This window comes from Ahaetulla prasina, chromosome 12 (genome assembly GCF_028640845.1).
Source record: "Ahaetulla prasina isolate Xishuangbanna chromosome 12, ASM2864084v1, whole genome shotgun sequence".
NCBI classification, from domain to species: domain Eukaryota; kingdom Metazoa; phylum Chordata; class Lepidosauria; order Squamata; family Colubridae; genus Ahaetulla; species Ahaetulla prasina.
Window position 1 is genome coordinate 7001001 of NC_080550.1, and position 6000 is coordinate 7007000.

Sequence of the window (6000 nt, forward strand, 5' to 3'; positions counted from 1 at the left end):
ACCGCTATCATGTCCCCCTCTAGCCCTGATTTTCATTAAACACAGACACTGAGCGAAGTCAAGGACAGTGGGATGAAGACAAAAATTATAAGCCATGCACATCAAAAGCAGGTAGAACTTCAATCCACACCAACTGCAAAACAACCTCAAATCAGAAGTACCCAACCCTGTTCTTCCCTTTGCATCTTGCAACACCTTATATTTAACTTGCGGGTTTTTTCCCCACTCGCCGTACAACCTCAGATATATTCATCCGTCACTCTATAAATGGTGCATCGGTTGTCAAAACAAGCATTATTTCAAAACAAAACCATCATCCTAAGGAAGACATTCATTTTTATCACGGAAATTCTCCCCAGCGATGACAGCTGTAGTTTTTCTCATCTCAATGTATCTTTTTGAATGTTATTCTGTGCCCAAATCATTATTTTGAAACAGCATACAATTCATATTTATCATAAAGGTAAAGGTTCCACTCGCACATATGTGCTAGTCGTTCCCGACTCTAGGGGGCGATGCTCATCTCCGTTTCAAAGCCGAAGAGCCAGCGCTGTCTGAAGACGTCTCCGTGGTCATGTGGCCGGCATGACTCAACGTCAAAGGTGCACGGAACGCTGCTACCTTCCCAGCAAAGGTGGTCCCTATTTTTCTACTTGCATTTTTCTTTATGTGCTTTCGAACTGCTAGGTTGGCAGAAGCTGGGACAAGTAACGGGAGCTCACCCTGTTATGCGGCACTAGGGATTCGAACCGCTGAACTGCCGACCTTTCGATTGACAAGCTTAGTGTCTTAGCCACTGAGCCACCTCATCCTTCATATTTATCGTAGTGGTACCCATATATTTTACTTTCTTCTCTACTTTAAAATCTGTTTTATTGGTCCATTCTGTCTGGTCTTCTATTTTAGACTTTTTGTTTTCATCTTGGTCTTCTGGTTGTTCATCTTAAATACTGCTAATGTATCAAATTCTTTGAATGTGCCCGTTAATATTTTAATTAAACAACGAAATGTTGTAAAGCCTATGGTAAATATACTCTCTACTGTGAAAAACTAGCTATCTGTCGTGTCCCACTCCTCCGCTGACGGCCGGGTCAGGGAAATCCGAATCAGGCTTGCCTCTGCAGCTCTGCCCAAAGTCCTAGCAAAGTCCTCAGAGCAGGCAGGAGACCAGTAAGTGACTTCAGCAAGATAAGTTCGACTTTGCCTGACTCAGAGACTGCCAGAAAGCAGATCCTTTATATAGGCCATGGGGTGTGGCTCCATGACTCAGCACTCATTAAGGCCTGCCCCTCCCTTCCTTCTGTTGCCTCTGCCTATCCAATCTTCTGATGCGAGGGTCACTCCAATCAGCAGCTGTTGGAAATAAACTTTCCTCAGGCTCACATGCTGTGGAGGAGGGGGAGGGGTCTAGCTGCTCCGTTTGCCTGGGCATGGAGCCAGGGCTGGGGCCGGGGGATGCTCCCTCCTCTGCAGCCTGCTTGGGCATGGAGCCAGGGCTGGGACCGGGAGGTGCCCCCTCCTCTTCAGCTTGTCTGGGCATGGAGCCAGGACTGGGGCCGGGAGGCATACATTCCTCCGTGTTCGGGAGCAGATAAGCAGACCCCGGCTGCGGTGAGAGCGGACAAGACACAACACTATCTGTCCTCTGTACAGACTTACTATTTTACGTCAGTGGTACCTACAGCTAGTCCTTGTCTTACAACAGTTCATTTAGTGACCGTTCAGAGTCACAACGGCACTGATAAAAGTGACATGACAACTTTTCGCGGTTATAAAACCTATCTAGCATCCCCCACGATCACGTGATCAAAATTCAGATGCTTGGCAAACTGGTTCGTACTTATGACCGTGACTGTGTCCCAAGGGCGTGTGATCCCCTTTTGTGACCTTTGGACAAGCAAAGTCAATGGGAAAGCTAGGTTCACTTAACAACCAGGTTACTAACTTATCAACTGCAGTGATTCACTTAACAACTGTGGCAAGAAAGGCCATAAAATGAGGTAGCAATAGGAACAGCACTGCTTTGCTATTGCTTTACAGCCCTCTCCAAGCAGTTTACAAAGAGCAAGGAACAGGAGCTCACCCTTTCGGGCTTCTCTCCTCGATTAGTTTTCCCCCTGTTTAAATATTAAGTCTTAGTGGTCCATGGCCGTGGTCCGTGAACCACTGATCTAAAATAGAACCACTGATCTAAAAAAGAACCACTGATCTAAAATATCATAGCAGGTTCTGACAGGTTCTGGAGAACCAGTAGCAGAAATTTTGAGCAGTTTAGAGAACCGGTAAATACCACCTCTGGCTGGCCCCAGAGTGGGGTGGGAATGGAGATTCTGCAATATCCTTCCCCTAGGAGTGGGGAGGGAATGGGTTTTTTGCGGTATCCTTCCCCTGCCACACCCATCAAGCCATGCCCACCAAGCCATACCATGCTCAACCCACAGAAACGGTAGTAAAAAAAAAATGGATTTCACCACTGTGTGTGTATGTATGTATACACACACACACAAACACACGCACACACACACACACACATATATATATATACACACATATATATACACACACATATATATATATACTGAGGTTTTCGCGGGTGTTTGTATGTAGACCTTTGGTTATTCGGGTTTTCTCCCGCGTAAAATTGGAAGTGTCTTGGCGACGTTTCGACGAAGTCTCATTCGTCATCGCGATCACACATTGCTCCTAGAAGCAGGAAACTGTAAACACCAGCCTGAAGATGACGAATGAGTCTTTGTCGAAACGTCGCCAAGACACTTCCAATTTTATGCGGGAGAAAACCCAAATAATCAAAGGCCTACATATGTGTGTGTGTGTGTGTTTGCATTTATTAGTTTTTTTATCTCCAGTGTATGTAAGAAGGACAAAAGAGAACTTCTCCTACTCACTCAACCCGCTGGATTGTCCTTTCTAAACCAGGATGCCCTCCCCCCCCCCTCCCCCCGCGCCAAGGCTTGGAGAATTATTATTAATTTTTCCCCCAAAAGTGTTTTTTTTCTCTCCAAGCATCAGTTCTTTTGTCTTGCAGCAAACATTTTGCTGAAGAGAAGTTTCATCCCCTTAAACTTCGAGGTGTTTTGCTGAGAAGGTAGAAAAACTTTATTTATTTTTTTCCACCAGTAATCACGAAGGAACGAATGAAAAGAACGGTGTTTATTCCAATAAATAAAAGAAGGATAAGAGGGTGAAAGGAGGAGAGGCGGGATGGAAATCAGCAGTTTTCTGGACTTCAATAAATCCTCCAGCATCCAGAGAAATGACAAGGGAGAGGTTTTTTTTGTTTTGTTTTTTAAATGTAGGTGGGGGGTGTTATTTGCATTTCTTAACAATGAGGGTGGTTTACTCTCCACCTGGTGCCTTTCCTTACATTACCTTTTATGAGTTTCTCTTTGTGACAAGTTATCTTTGTACAAAGGGCTTCCTTTCCTCGCCCCCCCTCCCACAACTCCTTCGCCTCCTCCCATTCTAACTTTCTACCAGGCTTCAATATACAAGCACAATGGAGGCATTGAACAGAAAACAGTGGGACTCCACCTTTGATCTCCTGTTCTAATAACTTGTGTATGTTTGCGTCCAAAAAAACAATGCTCCGAGAGTGTTTTCTTCCTCTCTCTCTCACACACACATAAACCGTTTCCTGGTGCCTTGGCTCAGCGGGAAGCGGGTTTTCCTAACGGGGCGAGCGTTAATTTTTCTATTTTATTTTTAATTGAATCCTTCTCATTGTTGTTGGGGTTTTTTTTAACCGAAGGGTCCGGAAACCAGAGTAGGCAGTTTGTGCTTCTTGACGGAAGACAGGTAAATGGGGATGCAACCGGGCCTCATGGATGATGGCAACCGGGCCTGAGTAGAGGCAGGAGGAGTCTGCGTTTATAAAATCCTTCATTAGGAGAAACCCAGGGGGGAAAAAAGAGCCACATCATCCTTGTGGCTGTCGAAGGTACAGTAGGTGCCTGGTAGCTTGATAGAACTTCTAGAGCTAAGTAATAAATAAATAATTGTCTCTTTTTATTCTTGAAGAATGTATTTTATTCTCCTTATGAACACTGAGAGCATATACGCCAAAGACAAATTCTTTGTGTGTCCAATCACACTTGGCCCATAAAGAATTATTCTATTCTATTCTATTCTATTCTATTCTATTCTATTCTATTCTATTCTATTCTATTCCATTCCATTCCATTCCATTCTAATTATTTCTATTCTATTCTGTTCTGTTCCATTCTATTCTATTCTATTCTATGATTCCTATTCTATTCTATTCTATTCTATTCTATTCTATTCTATTCTATTCTATTCTATTCTATTCTATTCTATTTACTCTACTGTATGATTCCTATTCTATTCTATTCTATTCTATTCTATTCTATTCTATTCTATTCTGTTCTATTCCTATTCTATTCTATTCTATTTATTCCTATTCTATTCTATTCTATTTACTCTACTGTATGATTTCTATTCTATTCTATTCTATTTATTCCTATTCTATTCTATTCTATTCTATTCTATTCTATTGTGGCTTCTAAAACACAAATAGGCAAAGGAGGTGAGAATTAATAAGTTGTGTTATTTAACATCCCTCTTGAGGAGCTGCGTAAGAGCTAGGTAGCATCCTTCAACTGGTATTTGGGAAACAGAGACACCAAGTCCCATATAAAACCAGCTGGACAACTTGACTTGGCTGTGGTGTTCCTCTTCATTTTGTAAACGCAAAACAATAAAAAAACACACACACCCAAACCCTTACATCGCTCTGCTTTTAAAAAAAAAACAGGAAGGAATAACACTTCACAATAAGCGAACCAAAAGAACATCATCTTTGACCAGTTTCTTTGGAAGTAATAGTAATGACTTCTCCTCCTTTAGGATAAACAAAATAGATGGATTGTCCATTTGGGAAACGGAGGGAGGGAGGGAGGGAGGGATGAAAGAAGGAAGGAAAGGGGAGAAAGGCAGAGGAAGGAAGGAGGGAGGAGAGACGGGGAAGGAAGGGAGGGAGGGAGGGAGAGAGGAAGGAAGGAAGGAGGGAGGGAGGGAGGGAGGGAGGAAGGAAGGAAAGAGGGAGAGAAGAAGGAAGGAAGGAAGGGGAGGGAGGGAGGAAGAAAAGAAGGAAAGAAAGGGAGAGAGGAAGAAAGGAAGGAGGGAAGGGGAGGGAGGGAGGGCGAAAACCCAGAAAACAAGATGGTTATTACACAATGTCCTTAAGCGGACATTTGTATAAGGAATATTTTTCTTTTATTCTCAACCCTGTGCAGAACACAAAATCCATTTCCAGGCTCTCCAAAAAGAGAACTAAAAACTAAAAACAAAACAAAAAAAATATCTACCCAGAACAAAGGTCAGGAAAAGAGAAGCAGGGGTGTTGTTCCCAATACAAGAGGCGCCTGTATCACGCATTCAGGATGCTGCGTTTGTTTGTTTGTTTGTTTGTTTGTTTATTTGTTTGTTTGTCATCCCCCTCCCCCAGCCCACCCCCTCCACCCCGCCCAGGTCTCCAAAGAAGTCTGGGGCCATGTAGCAAATCAGGGGACCTTGTGCCTCCCCCCTCCCAAAGTCTTGTCTTGGCACCAACCGCACCAAACGCAAACACAATTAGAGCATTCAGGAGGAAGGCAGTAGGAGATTCCCTTTGATGTTGGGATAAATTGAGAACCGGCATGGTTTTGTCTGAGATGACAACCGTCCCGGGTTTTCTAATAGGGTATCCAATGGTAAAATATAATTTTATGATGCTCATTAATTACCAAGCTGTCATGTGCTCCTGGCAGAAAAAAAGTAATCCTCTTCCACAGATTAGACAAGCCGTCACAAAAGACTTCAAAGAACTTAAGATTTCCTCTCCCCTGAGAACGGGGCCTTGCGTAATGAAAAGCAGGGAAATGCTTGACAAACACTTCCTGCTACCCCAGCCGCATATTTCAACAGGCAGCCCAGGGATGGATGGATTGGAGGCCACAGCTGGTTAACAAACGCGTGTGCGGG